This window comes from Mustela nivalis (genome assembly GCF_964662115.1).
Source record: "Mustela nivalis genome assembly, chromosome: 3".
Lineage (NCBI taxonomy): Eukaryota > Metazoa > Chordata > Mammalia > Carnivora > Mustelidae > Mustela > Mustela nivalis.
The window spans coordinates 6,738,050-6,765,516 of record NC_139022.1 but is presented as its reverse complement, the minus strand read 5'-3'; positions in this window follow the sequence as shown (position 1 = coordinate 6,765,516).

Genomic DNA, 27,467 nt, shown 5'->3' with positions numbered 1-27,467 from the left:
GGACTTCACATATAGGGAAGTATTCTTATATTAGATGTTTAATCATAAGGAATTCTTTAAGAGGTATCATATTACTAGTACCCCCAAATGCTACTTCCAGGTTGGAAATTGGGAGGCCACAATTTCAGAGTGTCTGTTCTTCTCTTCCTATGACTTCTTTCACTAACGCGTTTTCTTTTTCCTTCTGGAATCCATCTGCATAGCAATTTTAAGTTTGTGACCAACATTTATCACCTACAAACTTTGAAGTTAATCTCCATTTCCAAGTTTCATAAACATTCTGGAAGTATAATATCTGAAATGTTATGGGAAAGCCAGATGGTACTAATAGCTAGCAGACAGCATAATTTCTACTCATTTTAATACATATGCATGCATAGTTCAATTCTTCCATATTGTACCATATAGATTTTCCCCTTTAATAGGGTAAAAAGAACAAGAAAATTTTATCCATTTATGGTTAATACTGTCTCATTGAATGAGTATCTACTTTTTGATGTCATAAAGTAGAAAGATACAATAGTTAGATTATAAGAGGATGATAAATCAGATAGAAGACAGTGGTCCTCCATCATTCCATTCTAATTGTCCTGATTCCTATGCAGGGCTTACTATGTATGTGTGTGTGCATGTGCGTGTGTGTGTGTGTGTGTGTGTGTGTGTGTGTGTATGTATGTACATATATATATAATGGCCTCAACTAATCCCCTCATAATTCTGTAAGGTATATAATAATATTACTATTTCACCATGAATACTTATATTCAAGTAATTATCAGATCTGCTTAAAATCAAGTAAAGTTATAACTGGGATTTCATATTATATTGCTCTGTCCTTTCAAAAAAAGAAAAATATTAAATATACATCATTTTTAATTTTCAAAAGCTATCTTTAACTTAGAGCCAGTGTTAAACCTCAAGTAATTAAAAATATCTAAAACACAGATACGTGTTCCAGAAGTTGGTGTTCTTCTATAACATGTCTTAGGCATGCTTATTTTCAATATTTCAAGGGTTAAAAACCTTAGGTTTCAATTTATAAAGGGTAAACCCTGGCCTCAGTGCTATTAGAGACATCTTGAGTATTATCATTTAAAAAAAATCCACAGGTCCTCATATCAGGTAGGAGAAGAATCAATGAAACAAGATGGGATTGGGAGGGAGACAAACCATAAGTGACTCTTAATCTCACAAAACAAACTGAGGGTTGCTGGGGGGAGGGGGTTTGGGAGAAGGGGGTGGGATTATGGACATTGGGGAGGGTATGTGCTTTGGTGAGTGCTGTGATGTGTGTAAACCTGGTGATTCACAGACCTGTACCCCTGGGGATAAAAATATATGTTTATTAAAAAAAAATAAAAAAAATTTAAAAAATTAAAAAAAAATCCACAGGGATTTCAAAAGATAAAGTTATCTTGCTTTTGGATTCATTTTCTATTAATATGATGATTTACAACTTAATGGGAAGCTGTATTTCCAGTTTTTTCAAGGACAAATTCATTTAGTGTAGCTTAAAACTGAAAATAAAAATAGTTCAATTAGTCATCAATATATACAGAAATATTGTACCTAAGAAAGTCCTTACTGAGTGACTTTTACAAGAGTATAACAGGATCTTGAAATTCAAGATTTCAAGGAATGTCTATCTGTACATGCATTCTCCTATGGCAAAGGAGGTATCTTATAGATAAAACCAAAATTTCATTGTAATTTGAATATAAATTCAGATTTCAGATATTCCAAAAAAACTTAAAAAAAAGAAGATTCATTGTATATGCATAAAACTAGTTATATAAATTACTCTTCTTCTGAATCTTATTTTTTATTTGATAGTTTAGACTCAGCATAATAAAACTGCATTCCTTAATTTTATTTTTATTTTTTCAAAGATTTTTTTTTATTTATTTGACACAGAGAGAGATATAGAGAGAGAGATCACAAGTAGGCAGAGAAGCAGGCAGAGAGAGAAGAGGAAGCAAGCTCCCTGCTGAGCAGAGAGACGGATGCAGGCCTCGATCCCAGGACCCTTAGACCGTGACCTAAGCTGAAGGCAAAGGCTTAACTCACTGAGCCACCCAGGCGTCCCCTTAATTTTAATTAATCAAGTCTAGTCATTCTAGTAAATGCAATATATGCAAAGCATTTGTTTTAATTGCACATTTAACTTGTATATAAATCAAAATGTATTTGAAGGCCCCCTTTATACATATATACAGTATGTAACATATAATGATGCATATATTTGATCTGGAAGATAGGGTTGTTCCCAAATAGAGCTGTTCAAACAGAAAACCTGAGCATATTTCCTTGGTAGAAATATGTACCTCTTGAGAGTTTGTAATACACAAGTGCACTTGGGAGCAATTGGATCTTGGCTTGAGCAGGAGAGAGGTATTGATAATAGATTGCTGCTGTTAGCTTTTAGTGTGAAGGAGAAGACATAAAGCAAGAGTTATTTTTCCTACCATATAGCTCTGTCTCTTTATTTGCTGTAGGGCATCTAACCAAAAAGAACAGATTTCCCACCTGGTATATCATCTTGAAGGAAGAGTCCTTTCATGATTGTACTCTGATGGGATACACAAACAAGTGTTTTTGCCACCCCCCCCCGCCAAATTAGCCTCATTGCTTCATCAGAATAAGCATCCTTGCCAAGTCACAACTCCCATAATTGTTTTAAAAAGAAGCAGTTAAAAAAAAAAAAAAAAAAAAAAAAAAAGGAAAGACAAACCCCGGCTAACTGTGGAACACTGAACTCTCTCTCCACATTGCTAAAGTTCATGTTTTAGTATTTGCAGCCTTAGAGTCTGGTCAGCTGTATTGCAACATCAGCTTTACTCATCCTTGAGCACTGTGTATAAGGCAGAAACATCCAGGAATACTTTCATTTGAATGAAGAATCTCTCCACATGGTGGAGCTGAGCCTGCCTCTCATTGTACTGCTTGCCTTTTTGCTTTAAGGCCTCCACCTACCCTTGAGGATGTAATATTTCTCTTTCAGCTGGAGGATCTCAGCCAAAGACTCAACAGTGTTCAGGGCCTGGATCTCCTCTACAAGCTCCTCTCATTACCCCTCTTCATTTTCTGTCATAAATTTTAATACAAAGTCTTCAAACCACTGGACTGTTTCATCTCCAAGAGCATGGTGTAGTTTTCTTATGAGGAGGAGTAATCTCCCAAAAGTGAATAATGAACAGATAGCAGGTCACAATGACTTCAGGCTTAAATGAATTCAAAGTGAGAAGGGATTTGAATACTCACTTCTCTGCAGTGTTGAAAAGGACCCAGACATAGAGTTTTGGATCAAGCTAGTGTCTCAGTGTCTTCTTAGCCCAGTGCTATCCTGGGATGGAAGGCTCATGGTTTGAAAGATCCCAGGTCCCTATGGCTCTAGTGGACACATCAGTGCAATTCCCAGCAGGTTTGGAGGTCTCACCATCTAACACAAACTGGCAAGCCCAGTGTTTGAATGTCCTGTAGACTATGGAGAAAAAAGGATCTGTGTCCAAGGGCACATGGGGAACTTTCTCTCCAGATGGCTTCTTGGCCCTCTTCACAGCTGCATTGTTGGACTACAGGTCTAAGGGCACATGGTGAAACTGCTGTCCTGTTGCCTGCTTGGCCTATCAGACATCTCAATTATTAGTCTCCAGATCCAATGGTACATGGTGAGCCCACTGTAACCATATATGCATGATCTAGCACAGGGCTGATTTTTTGGCCGATAGGTCTAGGGTCCATAGTAAGCTGCTTACCAGGTGCCTGCTCAGCCTATCAGAAAGCTGAGTTGTTGGTATCCAGGTTAAATGGAACATGGTGAGCCTGTTATCAGCATGCCTACTGGCTTGAGCAGAGAGCGGAGTTGTTGGTTTTGAGCTCCTGGAGTCCACAGTGAGACTGTTATCCTGGTGTCTGCTTTGCTGATCAGACCACTCAGTTTTTATTTTACTGGTCCAAGGGCACATAGTGTGCCCACCCTCAATTTGACTGCTTGGCCTTGTGCAGAGCTGTGTTATTCTTATTGACATTAAAGAATACATGTTGAGGGACACCTGGGTGGCTCAGTGGGTTAAGCCTCTGCCTTCAGCTCTGGTAATGATGCCAGGGTCCTGGGATCAAGCCCCACATCGGGCCCTCTGCTCTGCAAGCAAGGAGCTTGCTTCTCCATCTCTCTCTGCCTGCCTCTCTGCCTACTGATCTCTTTCTATCAAATAAATAAATAAATTCTTACAAAAAAAAAAAACATGTTGAACCTTGTATCCAGGTACCTTCTTGGTCTAACAAAGTTCTGTGTTGCTGGTTCCCATGTCCAAGGTTACATGGTGATCCCACTCTCAAGTTATCTCCTGGGCCTAGCCCAGGGCTCCTTTGTTGGTTGACATGTACAAGGTCACATGGGAAGCTTACTCTCACAGGGGATGCTTGACTTAATAGAGAGCTGATTTTATTGGTCTCGAGGTAGAAAGGAAGTTGTTCTCCAGGTGTATGCTTGGCCTAGCCCAGAGCTCCAGTCTTGTGCTCAAGGTTTAAGGGCACATGGTGAATCTACTGTCCATGAGCCTTCTTGACCTTGTAAAAAATCTGATTATTTTAGTTGCCAGGTCAGGGGGCACATGTTGAGACAGCAGTCAAGTTATTCCTTAGCTTGTTGCAGAGCTGTGTTATTTGTCTCCAGCTCCAAGGGCACATGGTGACCCTGCTATCAAGGTGCCCCCTAGGGCAAACAAAAAACTGAATTGCTTGTCTCCAGGTCCAAGGGCACATGGTAATCCACCTGTCTAGGTGACTTCTTGTCTTAACCCAGAGCTCCTTTATTGGGCTCAAGGTCCAAGGGCTCATGTTTAGCTATACTCAAAGTGCCTGCTTAGGCCCTCAGTCAACTCAGGTTTTGGTCTCAAGGTCTAAGGGTACATGGTGAACCTCTTCTCTTGGTGTCTGCTTGTCATAGACCAGAACTCATTTATTGGTCTTTAGGTCCAAGGGTCCTTGGTGAGTCTGATGTTCCAGTTTCCTGCTTGGCCTAGTAGAGACCTGTTTTTGTTTGTTTGTTTGTTTGTTTCCAGGTCCATGGGCACATGATGAGCCATCTTTCAAGTTGCCTACTTGGCTTGTCACAGATCTACATTGTTGGTCTCCAGGTCTGAGGGCACATGGTTGATCCACTGTCAGCATGCCAGCTTAACCCAAGACACAGCTCCATTATTTTCCTCCAGGTCCAAGGACAAATAGTGAGCCCAATCTCATGGTGCCTGCTTCACCAGGCAAAGAGAAGACTTGTTTGTTTCCAGGACCAAAGGTACATGGTGAGCCTCCTTTCTAGGTGTCTGCTTGGACTAGGCCAGAACTCCTTTATTGGGCTCAAGATCTAAGGGCACATATTTAGCCCACTGTCAAGGTGCCTGCTTACACTATCAGACAGCTCAGTTGTCAGTCCTCAGGCCCAAGGATACATGATGATCCTGGTGTCGAGGTGAGTTTGGCCAAGCAAAGAGCTGAGTTGTTCATCTCGAAGTCCTGGACACCTCCTGCCTAGGTGTCTGATTGATCTAGGCCAGAGCTCCTTTCTTTGGCTCAAAGTCCAAAGTCACATGATATGCTCACTGTCAAGGTGCTTGCTTAACATATCAGAGAGCTCATTTGTTGTTACCCTGGTCCCTGGTTAAATGGTGAGACTGCTGTCAAGTTGCCTACTTTGTCAAGCAAAGAGCTGAATTGTTTGTCTTGAGGTCAAGTGCACATGGTTAGCCTGCTTAACAGGGGCCTATGTGACCTAACAGATACCTTGAATATTGGTTTCCAGGTCCAAGAACATATGCTGATCTTCCTCTCCTGGTTCTTTGGGTGCCCATTTGGCCTAGAAGAAATCTGAATTGTTAGTCTCTTTGTCCAAGGGCACATGCTGAGTCTGCTGTCAAGAAGCCTTCTAGTAGAAGGCTAGATCTAGTAGAGAGCTGAATTTTTGGACACCAGATCCAAAGGCATATGAAAATGCTTCTGTGTAGGTGAGTCATTTTCCCAACACAGAGTTTGGATGCCGGACTCATGGATTCTTGGCAATTGCCAAGAGTTTTCTCTGGACTTATTTGTCTTGTTCTGCACTGGGCTGGCCTGCTTGAGGTAAGTGGGCTCCTTGTCCACATGGTGTTTGGATGACGCATATGTCCAGTGTCAATGGTATCAGAAGGCACCCAGTCTATTTTTCCTGGGGGATGTTCTGTTGTGAAGGCTGAATTTCTGTGAGTTATGCTGTGTTTGAGGGTTTATCATCTATGGGCTCTGGGTTGGGCAGGTTTCTAGGGAATTAGTTTGTGCACGGGTGAGCTGGTTCATACAGATCATGGTCTGAGGACCAATGATCCAATGACTCACACTGCATCTAATGATGCAGTGGTTCCTTATCCAAGTACCTTCTTGTTTTATAAAATTCCCTGTATGCCAGGTGTCTGGAGACATTCCAGAATCTCTACATCTTTTGGTCAGCTCTGTGTTCAGAGCCTTGCAGGGCCAGGTTGGAGGATTCCAGAGTAGCAGTGTGTCAGTGTTCCCTCAGGACGTGGACTCACCTTCACTATACTGAGCACATTTGTGACTCCAGAGGTGTGGGGCCCAACTGGCTGAGAATCCACAGTACTCTGATTTTCAGCGTCCTACTCCCATGTGCCAAATGAGAATGTTTCCCTGAGGACCTGGGCCATTCTCTTACAGCAAAATGGCTCTAGTCTCACCATTCATAGGTTCAAGGACTCTCTGGACCACAGAGGGGCACAAACATAGATGCTAACATGAAGGTGGTGTGTAGAATATTGGAGAGATGTCCAGGGCAGGAGAAGTGGGCAGGAGGCTTGCCATGGGCATGGGAAGAAACAGGCATGGGTGTCGAGGAAGAGCAGAAACAACTGTGAGTGAATGACCACCTCTCCTCTCATTGCAGCCTGGGCTGTTGCCAAGCTTTTTATAACCACCCTGGGACATCAAAATGCCTTCTTCATGCGAAGTCACCACCATGTGATGTCACTACTCTTCCCTGGACAATCACCAGGGATTTCTCAAATTGGTTTCACTCTGGTGAACTAATCACTGGGCAGGCTAGCTGATAAATTACTTATGGCTTTCTCAGTAACACCCCTGACTTATATCATCACCTGGAAACCATGTTTTAGAGGAAAAGAAGTAAACTCTCTTTCAAGATGAAAAATTAATGTTTGGGTTGTATTTATAGTGAAAGTCATGGTGAGGCTGAAAGACTCAACAAATACAAAGCTAAATGTGTCACTCAGAGACACCATTAATTAAAATAATGATAGGGATATTAATGAAGACATGGGCCATTAGACCACAAGAAAGTTCACAGTTTCACATAAGTCAGACAACATAGCAATAGAGTAAATGCTTCTCTCAATGCATCCATCAAGGATTAAATATAAGTAGAGAAAGAAATAGGCATTATGTTTGGTACATCTTCCCACAATAAACCTCAACCTAGAAGGGATAAATCTGTGTCAAAAGTAACTATCTGCTTGCCAATATCATAGTGGTATTCAACTCTCATAGAAGCAAGGCAACCAAATCCAGCCTGTGACCAGGTTCAGAATCTTCATTTCCAGCATAAAATCAGAATATTCTGAGTGGAAGAATTAAATTTGCCTCATACCTCAAAAACAAATGCATACTTATCAAATCCCTCTGAACACTGAAGAAATCAATCAGAGATGTGAGAATACAAATGTTGCAAGGCCAGAAGTAGAAAAGTGACCACCATTTGGAAGGTGGGAGATTGCAGACTGGTTCTGGTTTGACATAGCTGATGATACAATGGAATGGATGGAATCTGATTGAGGAAGATACTGCAAAGTATTGTAAACAGTAGAGTAGAAAATAAGGACTTTTAAAAGTCTGGATAAAGATGATGTGATATATAGATACAATGGAATACTACTCAGCCACTAAAAGAACTGAAATCTTACCATTTGCAATGATGTAGATGGAACTAGATGGTATAATGCTAAGTAAAATAAGTCAGTCAGAGAAAGACAAATATGATTTATATCACCTTTCTAATTGTCATGAGGTAGTATCTCACTGTGGTTTTGATTTGTATCTCCCTGATGCTGAAGGATGTGGAACATCATTTCCCAATCCTCAGGGAGAACACAGTCAGCAAACTGTTGGACAAATTCTTGCTAGACACATCTCCAAGGCAAGGAAACCAAACCCAAAATGAACAATTGGGACTTCATCAAGATAAAATACTTATTCACAGCAAAGGAAATGGTTGACCAAACCAAAAGATAAGATCAAAAATAGGAGACGATGCTTGGGCAGCATAATTCCTAACACGTGTGCATTCCTATATGGAGAATGGGGGACACCTGGAACTCCCCAAAGCCCCCAGATGTCATGCAGATGTTGGGGTACAATTGGAGCACTGAGATATAGATGAATGGGACCAAGGAATCTTACTGACATTAGATGAGAAGGGAGAGATGTGAGAGCATTTTAGTTTGGGTAAGAATCAAGGAGCCTGAAAGCTGACTTATCTTAATACACAGGAAGACTCTGGGTGCCACTCTTTAGCTGCTCAACCTTTCAGAATAGATTACGTGTGATTTTCCAGCCCCAGGAAGAATGCAGCTCCTGGTTTTGCCAGATCGCATGTGATCTTGGGTCAGATCTCACATGATCTCAGCCTAAATCTCGTGAGATGTCATTTAAGCCCCATGAGACCTCAGGTCATGCAGCAAAGTCTAGGGTCAAAACTCTTGAGGTTTCTGGCCAAATCTCTCAGGCCCTTGGAAGGAACTTGCATACCCAGCAGAACCTGTTTTATGCCCATCAGGTAGGTGGGTACCCACATCTCATGAGACCTCAGTCCAAATCTCATGATATCTCAGACACATCTCATGTGACATCTATATGAATCTGAGGTGATCATAATCTAAATCTGTTGAGATCTTAGTCCACATATTGTGACATCTTAAGCACATCATATGTAATTTCTACCCCAATATCATGAGATTTTATTCCAAATCTCATGAGAATGTCTGTCCAAACCTCAAGAGATCTCAGTACAAAACTTGTGAGAACTCAGGCACTTCTCACAAAAATTTTACCAAAATCTCATGAGAACTCCTTCCAAATATCATGAGATCTCAGGGAAATCTCATGAGATCTCTGTCCAAATATCATGAGATCTTTGCCCATTTCTCATGAAAGGAAAGAAGGGCAAGATGGTGGAAAAGTAGGAGACCCTGTTTCAACTGGCCCCCTGAATTGAGCTAAGTATCTACCAGAACACTGAGAACACCCGTGAAATCAGCCTGAGATATAAGTTTATATACTTCTGGATATCATGGGGACAGGAGATTATCAGGGAGAGGTACAGTGCAGTGGGAGTGCACAGACTGATACTGGAGAATAAACAGAAGGGGGAGGGAGCCACTGGAAGTTACCCATTGGAAAATAATACCCCAATACAAGAGTGCCCTGTGGTTGGGGACCAGCATTTACATGGAGTCTAGTTAAAAGCACTCAAAAAGAAAAAGAGTCTTAAGGGGCATTTGGAGAAATCAGGCAACCACAGGCACAGAAACAAGCCCACAGTCCCAAGGCTGATGCCCATCCATGTCTGAGAGAGCTCAGCAGGGGCTCCAGTTGGTTGTCCCTGAACGTTTGGCTTTCTACTGCTTCCAGAACCACTGGGGTTGTGTGTACCCCTTCCTGCACCTGAGAAAGCCTGGCTCAGGCTCCTGCCAGAGTTCTCTGGGCTCACAACCTTCTACAACCTGTCTACAGCTAAGTCTGTGTGTGATCATGGACTCTAGACAGCTGTCCAAGCAATGTAGCCACCAGGATAGGGCTCACCTGGACAAATATCACTCATGGTTTTGGTGCCATGGGGGTGTCAAGATAAGCAGGGACCTCAGGCAACCACTGAGATTGTGGCCGTGGGGTGCACAATGTCTGTGGGAGGTTTTGGTGTTCAGCAGAATTTGCAGAGGAGGAGTCTGTATTTTCTGGACTACCTAGAAGGGAGAAGATGGAGGCCTCTCTCTGAGGTGGAGTTTTGGGTGCAGATAGATTCTTTCTTTGCTCTGACCCCCTGAAAGGGCTCAAAAATTGCCAAAGAACAAAAACCTCCAGAGAACAAAAGCCTCAGAACCCAGTTTCCACAGAGGCCAGCTCTTTGATATGGGGCAGGGCAGCCCAAGTAGGACTGACTGAAAAACAATGCAGCAGGCCCCTCTCCCAGAAGACAAGCCATAAGAACAAGAGGACAATAATCACAAGGTCCCCATTAAAGTGTAAACCCCAACATCAGGAAAAAAATAATATTTTATGCTCCCAGTATAGAAACAAAACCTATATATTTCAAAGATACATTTTTAAAAAAATTCTTTCACATGATTCTTATTATTTTCTTTTTAAACCTACTTAGAATTACAACTAGATGTTTAATAGAAGATATTACATAATAATTTTTAAGTTGAATTTTTTCCATACATATACATGTGTTTATTTTTTATCTATATATAGATATAGATATAAGCTTCAATGTAATCCCTTATTCCCTATTCAATAATTTCCCTATATATAAATCAATTTTAATTTTTCTGTATCTTTAGAAAGTTGAACCCTTTAACAAAGAAAATAGGATATACCCATGAATAACCAAAATAAGTTTTCTTGCCCACAGTGAGGGTTTATAACCACTTTCCTATCTTATTCTTCTTTTTTCTTATTTTTTTTTCTTTTCAGTGTTTCAGAATTCATTGTTTATGCACTACACCCTGTGTTCCACGCAATACATGCTCCCTTAATACCCACCACTAGGCTCAGGCAACACTACGCTCCCTTCCCTGTGAAACCCTCAGGTAGTTTCTCAGAGTCCTCAGTCTTACATGGTTCATCTCCCTGTCCAACATCCCCCAACTCACTTCTCATCTCCATCTCCCCATGTCCTCCATATTCTTTCTTATGCTCCACTAGTGAATGAAACCATATGATAATTGACTCTCTCTGATTGAATCATTGTAAGTATAATTCTTATAAACATAATTTCCTCCAGTCCCATTCATGTTGACATAAAAGTTGGGTATTCTCTTTCTGATTGAGTCATAATACTCTATAGAGTATATGGACCACATCTTTCATGTCCATTCATCCGTTGAAGGGCATCTTGGTTGTTTCCACAGTGAGACAACCATGGCCATTGCTGCTATGAACACTTGGGGGAGAGGTGGCCCTTCTTTTCACTACATCTGTATCTTTGGCATAAATACTCAATAGTGCAATTGTAGGCTCATAAAGAAGCTCTATGTTTAATTTCTTAAGGAATACCCACAATGTTTTCCAAGGTGGCTGCACCAGCTTGCATTCCCACTAACAGTGGAATAGGGCTCCCCTTTCCTCACATCCTCTCCAAAACACGTTGTTTCCTGCCTTGCTAATTTTGGCCATTCTAACTGGTGTGAGGTGGTATCTCAATGTGATTTTGATTTTAATCTCCCTGATGGCTAGTGATGATGAACATTTTTTCATGTGTCTGATAGCCATTTGTATGTCTTCATTGGAAAAGTGCCAGTTCATGTCTTTTTCCCATTTTTTGACATGATTATCTGTTTTGTGTTTCTTGAGTTTGAGGAGTTCTTTATAGATCTTGGATATAAATAACAAAAACACAAAAAGTGTCATGTGTGAATATCTTCTCCCATTCTGTGGGTTGACTCTTTGTTTTGTTGACTGTTCCCTTTGCTGTGCAGAAGCTTTTGATCTTCCCAAAAGTTCATTTTCTCTTTTGTTTCCTTTGCCTTTGGAGACATGTCTTGAAAGCAGTTGCTGGGGCCCATTCTGATAGATTCCTGCCTCATGTTGAGGTCTTTTCTCCATTTCGAGTTTATCTTTGTGTATGATGTAAGAGAAAGGTCGAGTTTCATTCTTCGACACATAGCTGTCCAATTTCTCCAGCACCATTAATTGAAGAGATTGTCGCCTTTTTAACTGTATATTTTTTTCTACTTTCTCAAAGAGTACTTGACCATAAAGGTGAGGGTCCATATATGTGTTCTATACTCTGTTCCACTGGTCTACGAGTCTGTATTTGTGCCAGTACCATGCTCTCTTTCTGATCATAGCTTTGTAGTAAAGCTTAGATTCAGGCATTTCTTCAGCATTTCTTAAGCAATTAAGGGCCTATTCTGATTCCACTCAAAGTTTAGGATTGCTTGTTCCAGCTCTTTGAAAAATGCCCGTGGAATTTTGATCAGAATGGCATTGAAAATATAGATTACTCTCAGTAGTATAGACATTTAAAAAAAATGTTTACTCTTCCAATATATGAGCATGGAGTGGTCTTCCATCTTTTTGTTTCACCTTCAATTTCTTTCATTAGTGTTCTGTAGTTCCTCAAGTACAGATCCTTTACCACTTTGGTTAGGTTTATTCCCAGGTATTATTTTTAATTTTTTAAAAGATTTTATTTATTGATTTGGTGGAGAGAGAGATCACAAGTAGGCAGAGAGGTGGGAAGAAAGAAAGAGAGAAGCAGGCTCCCTGCTGAGCAAAGAGCCCAATGCAGGGCTTTATCCCAGGACCCCGAGATCATGACCCTAGCCAAAGGCAGAGGCCTAAGTGACTGAGTCACCCAGCCGCCCCCTATTCCCAGGTATCTTTATGGTTCTTAGTGCTATAGCAAATGGAATCGATTCTCTAATTTCCCTTTCTGTGTTTTCATTGTTAGTGTATGAGGAAGCATTGTATCCTGCCACATTACTGAATTTCTCTATAAGTCTAGTACTTTCAGGGTAGAGTCTTTTGGGTTTTCCATATTAAAGTATCATGCCATCTGCGAAGAGAGAGTTTGACTTCTTCATTGCCAATGTGAATACCTTTTATTTCTCTTTGTTGTCTGATTGCTGTTGTTAGGACTTCTCATACTATGTTGAACAAGAGTGGTGAGAGTGGGCATCCTTGTTGTGTTCCTGATCTCAATGGGATGGTTGTGAGCTTTTTCCCATTGAGGATGATATTTGCTGTGGGTTTTTAATAGATAGATTTTATGAAGTTGACGAATGTTTCTGCTATCACTTTATTTTGAATCATTTTAATCAGGAACAGATGCTGTATCTTGTCAAATGTCTTTTCTGCATCAATTGAGAGGACCATGTGGTTTTTCTCTCTTCTCTTTTTGATTTGTTCTCCCACATTGGTTGATTTGCATCCCATGGATAAATCCCATATGGTCATGGAGTATAATATTCTTAATGTACTGTTGGACCCTTTTAGCTAAGATCTTGTTGAGAATCTTGACATCCATATTCATCAGGGATACTGATCCAAAATTCTCCTTTTTGGTGTGTTCTTTGCCTTATCTGAGGGTCAGTGTAATACTGCCTTCATAAAAAGAATATGGAAGTTTTCCTTTTGTTTCTATTTTTTGAAACAGCTTCAAGGGAATAGGTATTACTTCTTCTTAGAATGTTTGGTAGAAATCCCCAAGGAATCCGTCATGCCCTGGTTTCTTGTTTTTTGGGAAGTTTTAATCACCACTTCAATCTAGTCTTCTAGGTTGTCAGTTTCTTCCTGATTCAGTTTTGGAAGTTTATAGGTTTCCGGGAATGCATTCTTTTCTTCTAGGTTGCTTAACTTATAAGCATATAACTGTTGATAATAATTTCTGATGATTTTTCTATTTCCTTAGTGTTAGTCGTGATCTCCCAATGTTCATTCATAATTTTACTAATTTGGGTCCCCTCTCATTTCTTTTGGATTAGTTTGGCCAATGGTTTTTTGGTCTTATTGTTTGATAAAGGAAAAAAAAAAACAGCTTCTATTTTTTTTTTTTTAAAGATTTTATTTATTTATTTGACAGAGAGAAATCACAAGTAGATGGAGAGGCAGGCAGAGAGAGAGAGAGAGAGAGAGGGAAGCAGACTCCCTGCTGAGCAGAGAGTCTGATGCGGGACTCGATCCCAGGACCCTGAGATCATGACCTGAGCCAAAGGCAGCGGCTTAACCCACTGAGCCACCCAGGCGCCAAACAGCTTCTATTTTTATTGATGAGTTCTACTGTATCTCTAGTTTCTATCTGATTGATGTCTGCTCTGATCTTCATTATTTCCATTATTGTGTGTGGGGTTGGCTTAATTTGTTGTTGCTTATCCAGTTCTTTAAGGTGTAAAGAGAGCTGGTGTATTCTGAATTTTTCAATCTTTTAGAGGGACACTTGGATGGCTACGTATTTCCTACTCAGGACCGCCTTGCTGTATTTCATAGGTTTTGGACTGAAGTGTCTTCATTCTCATTGGTTTCCATGAATTGCATAAGTTCTTCCTTGATCTCCTGGTTGATCCAAGCATTGTTAAGCAAGGTGGTCTTTAGCTTCCATGTGTTTGAGTTCCTTCCAAACTTTTTCTTTTGGTTGAGCTCCAGTTTCAAAGCATTGTGATCTGAGAATATGCAGGAAATAATCTCAGTCTTTTGGTATTGGTTGAGCCCTGATATGTGACCCAGTATGTGGTCTATTCTGCAGACTGTTCTATGTGCACTTAAGAAGAATGAGTATTCTGTTATTTTAGGTGGCATATTCTGTATATATCTATGAGGTCCATCTGGTGAAATGTTTCATTCAATGCTCTTGTTTATTTATTGATTTTATGCTTGGATGATCTGTCTATTACTGATAGTGGCATGATAAGATGTCCTTCAATTAATGAATCCACATAAATTTGACTCTTTCTTATGATTAACAGTTGCCTTCTGTAGCTGGGGTCTCCCATATTGGGGGCATAAATATTTACAATTGTTAGATCTTCTTGGTGGCTAATCTCTATAAGAATTATGTAGTGTTCCTCTGTATCTCTGACTACAGTCTTTAGTTTAAAAACCTAATTGGTCTTATGTAAGCATAGCTACCCCAACATTCTTTTGAGGCCCATTGGCATGAAAGATGCTTCTCCATCCCTTGACTTTCAGTCTGGATGTATCCTTGGGTTCAAAATAGATCTCTTATAGACAACATATGGATGGGTCTTCTCATTTTATCCATTCTGCTCCCCTGTGCTCTTTTATGAGAGTTTTTAAGCCAATCTCATTGAGAGTGATTACTGAGAGATACTATTTTATTGACATCTTATTACCTGTGAAGTCTTTGTTTTTATAGATTGTCTCCAAAAATTTCTGCTCTATGACACGTTTGGGTTCTTTCTTATTTTATAGAACCCCCTGTAATATTTCCTGCAGTGTTGGCTTGGTGGTGGTATACTCTTTTAAACCGTGCTGGTCTTGGAAGCTCTTTATTTCTCCATCCATGTTTAATGTAAGCTTTGATGGATAAAATATTCTTGGATGCATGTTCTTCTCATTTAGTGCCCTGAATATATTTTTCCAGCCCTTTCTGGCTTTCCAGGTTTCTGTAGACAGGTCTGATGTTATTCTGTTGGACCTACATCTGCATGTAAGGAATCTCTTCCCCTTAGCTGATTTCAAGAGGTCCTGCTAAATAATGATTCATCTGTTTCATGATCAGTTTAACCATCAGGTGTTTTGAGGTCTTTCAAGATTCTATGATCATGGGTGAAGACCTTTCTGCATTTAGAACATGAACTTTGGTTCCATCCACCAGATTGGGAAAATTTCCATGGGGAATTTGTTCAACTGTATCTTCTTTTATTCTGTGTTTTTCCTCCCTGTCAGAGATTCCAATAAATATTTTGTTGGGACGTTTCATGGCATCACTATTTCCCTAATTCTGTTTTCATGGCTTCTAAGCTATTTGTTACAGGCCTTCTCTAGATCTTTGTCTCTAAAAGTTTGTCCTCTAGATCACTAGTTCTATCTTCTGCCTCAGTTACCCTAGCTTTGGAGAATTTACATTAGAATAGAACTCATAGAGAGCATTGTTAACATTATGCTTGGTGACTTTCACCTCTGCCTTAATCAATTCCATTTTCTCATCAAAGGCTTTCTCCAACCTAGCCATTGCCTAGATAATTGTTACACTGAACTCCTTTTCCAATATACTGTTTATGTTCATATGCAATAGCTCTGAACTAGAGAGCACAGTCTCTGAAATTTTCCTCTGATAGGTATTCCTCCTACTACTCATTTTGGTGAGAGATGGCTGAGGGGATGTGTAGCTGAATGTATCAACCATGATCCAGGCAGGGTGCACCCTGAAATGTTTCTAAGCAATTGTGAGTCCCCACCAAAAAGAAATTAAAATAGAGAGAGAGAGAGAGAGAGAGACAGAGAGGAGAGAAAAAATAAAAGAGGGAAGACCCAGGAAGAATGGACCCCAAAGTTAAAGATTATAAGCTATACAAACAAGAACAGACAAATAAGACTGACAGAAGCAAATGACAACAAAAAGAACCCAGCCAAAATGAACCCCAAATATAAGGTTTATATAATACCAGAACAAAAAGAAATACACAGAGACAGTGACAGAAAAAAAAAAAAAAAGATGTGAGGGTGGTAATTAATCACCAGAGTGGGGAGAATGGTTATTTTCATTCTTCCTGGGTGTATCTTGATATCTTCGTTAAAGGACTCAACTTTCCTGAGATAAAGAGAGATTAAAACTGCTTTATATATAGGGGTACTATTGATTGTGGAAAAGAGGGTAACCTTGAAGCTTATCTCTATGTGAATATTAATAAAAAAATAGAAAAGTGAAAGAAAGCCACAGTTTCTATCGAAAAAGTTCAAGTTAAAAGGCTATTATTTGGGGGAGACAAGATGGCGGGGAAGTAGGAGGAGGCGCCCATTCAACCTGCACCCTAAAGTGAGCTGATTACCTTCCAAAAATCTCCAATCACCCACGAAATCAGCCTGAGATCAGAATTATACACGTCTGAATCTCTACTGGAGCAGAAGACTCCAGTGGGCAGGTAAAGAGGAGTGGGAAAGTAGGACTGATATCATAAGATAAACAAAAGGGGGAGGGAGCCACCAGAGGCAACCCATTGGAAAGTAATATCCCAATACAAGAGTGCCCTGCGCCTGGGGACCAGCATTAACTCAGGAGTCTGGTAGAAAGCACTCAAAAAGAGCAAAGGATCACCGTTGTGGGGGGATAGCGGGTATCAGGGTGTTAGGGTCAGGGCTTAAATACCCAGACCCAGGACAGCCACCCCAGCTCAGAGCCAGAGAGAGTGCAGGTCTCCATCCCTGAAGCACCTGAGAGTGCATGGCGCCCAGCTCCTGTGAGGGGTTGGGAGACTTGCCAGCCAACAGAAGAACAAACTTTTTGCAGTCCCCACACAAGTGCCATGCTGTGCCATCAGAGTCCAACTCATGCCCCACGCCCTTCCCCCAGAGAGGTGCACATAAATGCCAGCTGGTTGCTCTAGGACCAGAAAGACCAGGCACTCCCAGCCCCGGCCAGCAGGAAAACCTCAGTGTGTAATCACTGCTTGGAACTTCTCTGGCAGTCTGGAGCTGCCCAGACAGCCACCGCTGCTGTGGTTTTGGGTACAAACAAAAAATCCCGAGTTCCTAGGGACCACAACTGGGAACCTGCTCTGGCAGCGGCCAAGGGGGGATTTATATGGGCTCTGCAGCCGGACTGAGGCTTCTCTCTGAGAGGGAGGTCAGGGTGCAGATTGCTTTCCTCTAAATTTACAGAAACCATCAAAAGCGGTGAAGGCAAGAGAGAAAAACAAAAGTGAACAAATATAAAAACCTCCAGAGAACAAAAGCCTGAAAAAAAAAGAGTTTCCTCAGAGACCACCCCCTTGAGGGGGGCAGGAGGACTTAGCCGAGAGAACTTCAGGGACTGAAAACCCATGAGGCAGGCTCCTCCCCCAGAAAACCAACAGGGAAAGGAAAAAAAAATACGACAAGAGAACAACCACCACTACTTCATAGGACAATTTTTATTATTAATTCAATCCCACTATTCTGGCTCATTTTTTATATAGTTAATTTTTATTATTATATAGATATTTTTTAACCTAACGGTAAATCTGACTACAGAGACAGAGCTGACAGTAAGCTCGCAGCTCAGGTTTACCTTGAACCAGCCGCAGGCTTGGTGAGCTCGGAGCGCGGCCAGAGGTCAGGCAGACAGGAGTAACTGGGCACTGTTCTCTAAGGGCGCACTGAGGAGTGGGACCCTAAGCTCTTGGCTCCTCTGGGCCGAAGACCAGGAGGCCGCCATTTGTATTCCCGTCCTCCAGAACTCTACGGAAAGCACTCAGGGAACAAAAGCTCCTGAAAGCAAACCCGAGTGGACTACTCAGCCCGGCCCCTGGTGAGGGCGGGGCAATTCCACCTGTGACAAAGACACTTGAGAATCACTACACCAGGTCCCTCCCCCAGAAGATCAAAAAGAAATCCAGCCAAGACCAAGTTCACCTACCAAGGAATGTGGTATCAATAGCAAGGAGAGCAGCAGATTTCCAGAGGAGGAGAAAGCAAAGCAAGGAACTCATGGATTTCTCCCTGTGATTTTTTTAGTTTAGCAGTTAATTTAATTTATTTTTCATTTTTTTCTCTTTTTTTAAAACTTTTACCCTTTTCTTTGTTTAACGTTTTTTAACTAGTTTATCTAATATATATATATATATATATATATATATATATATATATATATTCTTTTTTATATTTTTCTTTTTTCATTTTCTTTTTTAAAATTCCTTTCTTTTCTTTTTTTTTTTATTTCTTCTTGAACCTCTTTTTATCCACTTCCCCCCCCCCCACGATTTGGGATATTTTCTGATTTGGTTAAAGCATATTTTCCTGGAGTTGTTGCCACCCTTTTAGTATTTTACTTGCTCCTTCATATACTCTTATCTGGACAAAATGACAAGATGGAAAAATTCACCACACACACACACAAAAAAGAACAAGAGGCAGTACGGAAGGCTAGGGACCTAATCAATACAGACATTGGTAATATGTCAGATCTAGAGTTCAGAATGACAATTCTCAGGGTTCTAGCTGGGCTCAAAAAAAGCATGGAAGGTATTATAGAAACCCTCTCAGGAGATATAAAAGCCCTTTCTGGAGAAATAAAAGAACAAAAATCTAACCAAGTTGAAATAAAAAAAAAGCAATTAATGAGGTGCAATAAAAAATGGAGGCTCTTACTACTAGGATAAATGAGGCAGAAGAAAGAATTAGTGATATAGAAGACCAATTGACAGAGAATAAAGAAGCTGAGCAAAAGAGGGACAAACAACTGCTGGACCACGAGGGGAGAATTCGAGAGATAAGTGACACCATAAGACGAAACAACATTAGAGTAATTGAGATTCCAGAAGAAGAAGAAAGAGAGAGGGGAGCAGAAGGTATATTGGAGAGAATTATTGGGGAGAATTTCCCCAATATGGCAAAGGAAATGAGCATCAAAATTCAGGAGGTTCAGAGAACGCACCTCAAAAACAATAAGAACAGGTCCACACCCTGTCACCTAAGTAAAATTTACATGTCTCAGGCACAAAGAAAAAATCCCGAAAGCAGCCCAGAAAAAGAAGTCTGTAACATACAATGGTAAAAATATTAGATTGGCAGCTGACTTATCCACAGAGACCTGGCAGGCCAGAAAGAGCTGGCATGATATTTTCAGAGCACTAAACGAGAAAAACATGCAACCAAGAATACTATATCCAGTTAGGCTATCATTGAAAATAGAAGGAGAGATTAAAAGCTTCCAGGACAAACAAAAACTGAAAGATTTTGCAAACACCAAACCAACTCTACACGAAATATTGAAAGGGGTCCTCTAAGCAAAGAGAGAGCCTACAAGGGTGACATCAGAAAGGAACAGAGACCATATACAGTAACAGTCACCATACAGGCAATACAATGGCATTAAATTCATATCTCTCAATAGTTACGCTGAATGTTAATGGGCACAGGGTATCAGAATGGATAAAAAAACAACATCCATCTATATGTTGCCTCTAAGAACTCATTTTAAGCCTGAAGACACCTCCATATTTAAAGTGAGGGGGTGGAATAGAATTTACCATGCTAATGGACATCAGAAGAAAGCAGGAGTGGCAATCCTTATATCAAATCAATTAGATTTTAAGCCAAAGACTATAATGAGAGATGAGGAAGGACACTATATCATACTGAAAGGGTCTGTCCAAAAAGAAGATATAACAATTTTAAATATCTATGCCCCCAACATGGGAGAAGCCAACTATATAAACTAATTAATAAAACAATCAAAGAAACACATCAACAATAATACAATAATAGTAGGGGACTTTAACACTCCCCTCACTGAAATGGACAGATCATCCAAGCAAAAGATCAGCAAGGCAATAAAGGCCTTAAACGACACACTGGACCAGATGGACATCACAGATATATTCAGAACATTTCATCCCAAAACAAGAGAATACACATTCTTCTCTAGTGCACATGGAACTTTCCCCAGAATAGATCACATCCTCGGTACGAAATCAGGACTCAAACGGTATCAAAAGATTGGGATCATTCCCTGAATATTTTCAGACTCCAATGCTCTGAAGCTAGAACTCAACCACAAGAGGAAGTTTAGAAAAAACCGAAATACAAGGAGACTAAACAGCATCCTTCTAAAGAATGAATGGGTCAACCGAGAAATTAAAGAAGAATTGAAAACAAAATCATGGAAACAAATGATAATGAAAATACAACGGTGCAAAATCTGTGCGACACAACAAAGGCAGTCCTGAGAGGAAAATATATAGCGGTACAAGCCTTCTTCAAGAAACAAGAAAGGTCTCAGGTACACAACCTAACCCTACACCTAAAGGAGCTGGAGAAAGAACAAGAAAGAAACCGTAAGCCCAGCAGGAGAAGAGAAACCATAAAGATCAGAGCAGAAATCAATGAAATAGAAACCAAAAAGACAATAGAGCAAATCAACAAAACTAGGAGCTAGTTCTTTGAAAGAATTAATAAAATTGATAAACCCCTGGCCAGTCTTATCAAAAGAAAGATAAAGGACCCAAATAAATAAAATCATGAATGAAAGAGGAGAGATCACAACTAACACCAAAGAAATACAAACTATTATAAGAACATTAGGAGCAACTCTACACCAATAAATTTGACAATCTGGAAGAAATGGATGCATTCCTAGAAACATATAAACTACCACAACTGAACCAGGAAGAAATAGAAAGCCTGTACAGATGCATAACCAATAAGAAGATTAAAACAGTCATCAAAAAACTCCAAACAAACATAAGCCCAGGGCCAGATGGCTTCCCCGGGGAATTCTACCAAACATTTAAAGAAGAACTAATTCCTATTCTCCTGAAACTGTTCCAAAAAATAGCAATGGAAGGAAAATTCCAAACTCATTTTATGAGGCGAGCATCACCTTGATCCCAAAACCAGACAAGGATCCCATCAAAAAAGAGAGCTATAGACCAATATCCTTGATGAACTCAGATGCAAAAATTCTCACCAAAATACTAGCCAATAGGATTCAATAGTACATTAAAATGATTATTCACCACAAACAAGTGGGATTTATTCCAGAGCTGCAAGGTTGGTTCAACATCCGCAAATCAGTCAGTGTGACACAACACATCAGTAAAAGAAAGAACAAGAAACATATGATCCTCTCAATAGATGCTGAAAAATCAATTGACAAAGTACAGCAATCCTTCCTGATCAAAACTCTTCAAAGTGTAGGGATAGAGGGTACATACCTCAATATCATCAAAGCCATCTATGAAAAACCCACCGCAAATATCGTTCTCAATGGAGAAAAACTGAAAGCTTTTCCGCTAAGGTCAGGAACAGGGAAGGGATGTCCATTATCACCACTGCTATTCAACATAGTACGAGAGGTCCTAGCCTCAGCAATCAGACAACAAAAGGAAATTAAAGGCCATCCAAATCGGCAAAGAAGAAGTCAAATTATCACTCTTTGCCGATGATATGATACTATATGTGGAAAACCCAAAAGACTCCACTCCAAAACTTCTAGAACTTGTACAGGAATTCAGTAAAGTGTCAGGATATAAAATCAATGCACAGAAATCAGTTGCATTTCTCTACACCAACAACAAGACAGAAGAAAGAGAAATTAAGGAGTCAATCCCATTTACAATTTCACCCCAAACCATAAGATACCTAGAAATAAACCTAACCAAAGAGGCACAGAATCTATACTCAGAAAACTATAAAGTACTCATGAAAGAAATTGAGGAAGACACAAAGAAATGGAAAAATGTTCCATGCTTCTGGATTGGAAGAATAAATATTGTGAAAATGTCTATGCTACCGAAAGCAATCTACACATTTAGTGCAATTCCTATGTTTTTCCAAGAAATGGAACTAATAATTCTAAAATTTATATGGAACCAGAAAAGACCTTGAATAGCCAAAGGGATATTGAAAAAGAAAGCCAAAGTTGGTCGCATCACAATTCCGGACTTCAAGCTCTATTACAAAGCTGTCATCATCAAGACAGCATGGTACTGGCACAAAAACAGACACATAGATCAATGGAACAGAATAGAGAGCCCAGAAATAGACCCTCAACTCTATGGTCAACTAATATTCGACAAAGCAGGAAAGAATGTCCAATGGAAAAGAGACAGCTCTTCAATAAATGATGTTGGGAAAATTGGACAACCGCATGCAGAAAAATGAAATTGGACCATTTCCTTACACCACACCAAAAATGGACTAATAATGGATGAAGGACCTCAATGTGCAAAAGGAATCCATCAAAATCCTTGAGGAGAACACAGGCAGCAACCTCTTCGACATCAGCCACAGCAACATCTCCCTAGGAACATCGCCAAAGGCAAGGGAAGCAAGGGCAAAAATGAACTATTGGGATTTCATCAAGATCAAAAGCTTTTGCACAGCAAAGGAAACAGTTAACAAAATCAAAAGACAACTGACAGAATGGGAGAAGATATTTGCAAACGACATGTCAGATAAAGGACTAGTGTCCAAAATCTATAAAGAACTTAGCAAACTCAACACCCAAAGAACAAATAATCCAATCAAGAAATGGGCAGAAGACATGAACAGACATTTCTGCAAGGAAGACATCCAGATGGCCAACAGACCCATGAAAAAGTTTTCCATATCACTCGGCATCAGGGAAATACAAATCAAAACCACAATGAGATATCACCTCACACTAGTCAGAATGGCTAAAATCAACAAGTCAGGAAATGACAGATGCTGGCGAGGATGCGGAGAAAGGGGAACCCTCCTACACTGTTGGTGGAAATGCAAGCTGGTGCAACCACTCTTGAAAACAGCATGGAGGTTCCTCAAAATGTTGAAAATAGAACTGCCCTATGACCCAGCAATTGCACTACTGGGTATTTACCCTAAAGATACAAACGTAGTGATCCAAAGGGGCACATGCACCCGAATGTTTATAGCAGCAATGTCCACAATAGCCAAACTATGGAAAGAACCTAGATGTCCATCCACAGATGAATGGATCAAGAAGATGTGGTATATATACACAATGGAATACTATGCAGCCATCAAAAGAAATGAAATCTTGCCATTTGCGACAACATGGATGGAACTAGAGCGTGTCGTGATTAGCGAAATAAATCAAGCAGAGAAAGACAACTATCATATGATCTCCCTGATATGAGGAAGTGGTGATGCAACATGGGGGCTTAAGTGGGTAGGAGAAGAATTAATGAATCAGGATTGGATTGGGAGGGAGACAAACCATAAGTGACTCTTAATCACACAAAACAAACTGAGGATTGCTGGGGGGAGGGCAGTTGGGAGAAGGTGGGTGGGGTTATGGACATTGGGGAGGGTATGTGCTTTGGTGAGTGCTGTGAACTGTGTAAACCTGGTGATTCACAGACCTGTACCCCTGGCGATAAAAATATATGTTTATAAAAAATAAAACATTTTAAAAAATGCAAAGGATCATGGGGAGAAATTGTGGGAATTAGGGCAATTAGGGACAGGGGCTTAAGTCCCCTCACCCAGGACAGCCTCCACTGACTCTAAGGCAGAGTGAGTGCTGCAAAGAAACCCAGTCTTGGTCCCTGTGATGCCAGCATGCCTGAGAGTGTCTGTCTGGATGGCAGCTACAGTGAGGGTGAGGGAGCCTCACCAGCTGAGAGCAACACAGCTTTTTGTACTCTCTGTGTGCTTGTCTCAGGACCAGAGTCTGAGTTTTGCCCCCACCCAGAGAGGGTGTGTAGGTGCCAGCTGGCAGAACCACAGCCTTTTGCACTTCCCAAGAGCACGCCACACTACCAGAGTCTGATTTGCACCCCACACGGCACCCTGAGAGAGGTCTGTGCAGGCACCAGCCAGAGCTCTCTGGGACCAGAATCTGAGTCACACCCCATTCCACCCACCTCCCAGAGGTCCATGCAGGCATCATCCAGCACTCTCTAGGACCCCGAGAGTCTGAGCCTGGGTCAGGGGGAAAATCTCAGTGTGCTATTCATCCTTGGGACCTCTCTGGTGGTCTGGAGTTGCCCAGAGAGCCATGGCTATCATGGTTCTGGGTACAAGTGGGAGTTCCTGTCACCCCAGTGACCGTGACTGGGATCTTGCTCTGCCATCGACCAAGGGGGAATTTATGTGCACTGGGGCACCCAGAGGGGAACAGACTGAGGCTCTCTCTGAGAGGGAGGTCTGAATGCAGTTTGCTTTCCTGTAAACCTCCTAAAACCATCCAAAGCTGCCAAGGGGGGAGAAAACAAAGGAAGAAATGAACAAATAAACCTCCAGAGAACAAAAGCCTGAAAAACTGGTTTCCTCAGAGCCCACACCCTTGATGGGGTCAGGAGGACTTAACTCTAGGGACATAGCCTTTAAACGCATGCAGCAGAACCCTCCCCAAGAAAGCCAATTAAAAAAAAATTAAACATAAAAGACAAGAGGACAACCACCACTATTTCATAGATAAAACTTTTATTTTCAATTCATTCCCACAATTCTGATTTTTTAATATAAATTTGTAACCTATTTACCATCACAGTGAGATGTCCAGTATATCAAATTCCATAATAACCTTCTAACCTGAACATTTGATACACATACCTTTCGTTTTCTTTCACTTTTCTATTTTTCAATTGTTTAAATTTTAGTTTAGTTCTTTCTTTTTTTTTTAATATTCCTATAGAGTTAAGCTTCAAAGTAATCCCCTTTCCCCAATAAATGCTACCTGCATAGGTAAACCAATTTTTAATCCCCCTTTATCTTAGGAAAGTGAGCGCTTTAACAAAGATATCAAGATGCATCTAGGAAAAATCAAAATAACCTTCCTCGCCCACATTGAGAATTTATAACTACTCTCCCATCATTTTCTTCTGCAAGTGTTTCTTTGTAGTTGTGTTTGTCCTGATATTATATAAATCTTATACTTGGGGTTCTTTGTGTATATATATATATATATATATATATATATATATATATATATATAAAAGCCTGATAAAAGAATATGACAACAGAAAAAAACATATATATATATATATATATATATATATATATATATGTTTTTTTCTGTTGTCATATTCTTTTATCAGGCTTTTTTTCTGTTTATATTTGTATACTTCATAAAACTTACCTTGGGGCCCAGTTGGGATGAGCCTTCTCTTTTATTTAATCTTTCTTTTTTCTCTTTCTTTCTCTCTTTTGTTCTTTTTTCTTTCTTTTGGGTGGGGACACTTGATTGCTCAGAAGCATTCCACGGTGCACCTTGCGTGCTCCATGGTTGATACATTTAGCTACACATCCGTTCAGCCATCTCTCAACAAAATGACTAAAAGGAGTAATGCCCAACAGAAGAAAAATTTAGAGACTGCTCCTTTTGCAACAGAGCTAATGGGTATGGACATAGACAATATGTCAGAAAGTGAATTCAGGCTAACAATTATCCAGGCAATAGCTAGGTTGGAGAAAGCCATGGATGACAAAAGGTAACTGATTAGGGCAGAAGTGAAAGCCACAAGGGGTGATGTTCACAATATTATCAATGAGTTCCAATCTAATCTAAATTCCCTAAAACAAGATTAACTGAGACAGAAAATAGAATTACTGACCTGGAGGACAACAGATAGAGAAATACAGGAGGAAGCCTGGAAATAGCTTACAAGCCATGAAAAGAGAATTAGGGAAATAATTATTGGAATACCTGAGGGGGAGGAGAAAGAAAGAAGGCTAGAATCTATAGTTAAACAATTACTCCATGAAATTCTCCAATCGCATGAATGTAACCAGCATTCGTGTACTAGAGGCAGAGAGGTCTACCACCAAGATCATAAAACCTAGAAAGACCTCATGACATCTGATAGTTAAATGATGAATCATAATTGTAAACAGAAGCTCTTGAAAGCAGCTAGGACAAAGAAGTTTCTTACATACAGAGGAAAGCTCATCAGAATAAAGTCAGACCTGTCCACAAAAACCTGGCAACCCAGAAAGGGCTGGAAAGATGCATTCAGGCTAATAAATGAGAGTAACATGCAGTCAAGAATACTTTATCTAAAAAAAAAAAAAAAGAATACTTTATCCAGCAAGAATGACATTCAAAATGGACGGAGAGATAAAGAGCTACCAAGACTGGTAAGATTTAAAAGAGTATATGACACTGCAGGAAATATAAAGGGGGGTATATAAGAGGAAAAATCCTAAAAATATAATTGAACAAAAATATATGGAGACAATCTACAGAAAGAAAGACTTCAAAGGAAATGTGCTATCAATAAAAATGTATCTCTCAAGAATCACTCTCAATGTGAACGGCTTAAATGTGCCCATAAAATGAAACAGGGTTGTAGATTGGATAAACAGATAGGACCCATCCATATATTGTCTATAAGAGACCCATTTTGAACATAAAGATACACCCAGACTGAGGTGAAGGGATGGAGTAGCATTGTTCATGTCAACGGGCCTCAAAAGAAGGCTGGGGTAGTGATTCTCATATCAGATAAATTAGATTTTAAACTAAAGACTATAATCAGAGATACAGAAGGACACTAAATAATTCTTAAAGCATCTATCTACCAAGAAGATCTAACAATTGTAAATATTTATGTCCTCAATATGGGAACAGCAAATTGCATAAGAAAACTGTTAATCAAGATAAAGAGTCATATTGATATGACTACATTAATAGTAGGAGATCTTAGCATACCTCTCTCAGAGACTATTCTCTGCATATTCTCAGATCACAATGCTTTGAAACTGGAGCTCCATCACACGGAAAAGTTCCGAAGGAACTCAACCACCTGGAAGTTAAAGACCACCTTGTTTAAGAATGGTTGTGTCATCCAGGAAATCAAAGAATAACTGAAATAATTCATGGAAACCTATGAGAATGAAGACACTTCGGTCCAAAACCTATGGGATACAGTAAAGGCGGTTCTAAGGGGGAAATACATAGCCATCCAAGCCTCCCTCAAAAAACTTGAAAAATCCAGAACACACCAGCTATCTTTACACCTTAAAGAACTGGAGAATCAACAACAAATAAAACCAACTCCACACATAAGGAGGGGAAT